This window comes from Triticum aestivum, chromosome 4A (genome assembly GCF_018294505.1).
Source record: "Triticum aestivum cultivar Chinese Spring chromosome 4A, IWGSC CS RefSeq v2.1, whole genome shotgun sequence".
NCBI lineage: Eukaryota > Viridiplantae > Streptophyta > Magnoliopsida > Poales > Poaceae > Triticum > Triticum aestivum.
The window spans coordinates 727,823,868-727,824,483 of NC_057803.1; positions in this window are offsets into that span (position 1 = coordinate 727,823,868).

Below are 616 nucleotides of genomic sequence, written 5' to 3' on the forward strand. Positions count from 1 at the left end.
GACGGCGACGACGGGCGCGGGCGACGACGACGGCGTCGATGGCGGCGCGTGGACACCGTCTGGGCGGCGGGCGGCGTCGGGGCAGCGGACGATGTCGATCTGGGCAGCCTGGCAGCGTCGATGAGCTCGGCATCGTCGGGCGGGCCGGGGGCAACTGGCGATGTGTTCGTCAAATTTTCCTAAGTGCTGTATATATAGCAAGAGCATTGGTCCCGGTTCGCGAAACCAACCGGGACTAATGCCCCCTTTAGTCCCGGTTGGTGCCACCAACCGGGACCAATGGGCCTCTTTTCAGCAGCCCAAAGGGCGGGAAGCGGTGACCTTTGGTCCCGGTTGGTGGCACTAACCGGGACTAAAGGGTGGGCATTGGTATCGGTTGGTGCCACGAACCGGTACCAAAGGACCCTGTGCTGCCAGCGTCAGGGCCAAAGTTTAGTCCCACCTCGCTAGTTGAGAGGGGCGCGCAGTGGTTTATAAGCCCCACTACCGCACCCCTCTCGAGCTCCTCTCCACCGTAGGCTTGCTGGCCTATTTGCTACTGCTTTGCCTGATGGGCCTTCTGGGCCTACTGCGGGCCTGAATCCTGGCCCATGGTTGGGTTTCTAGTCGTATTCAG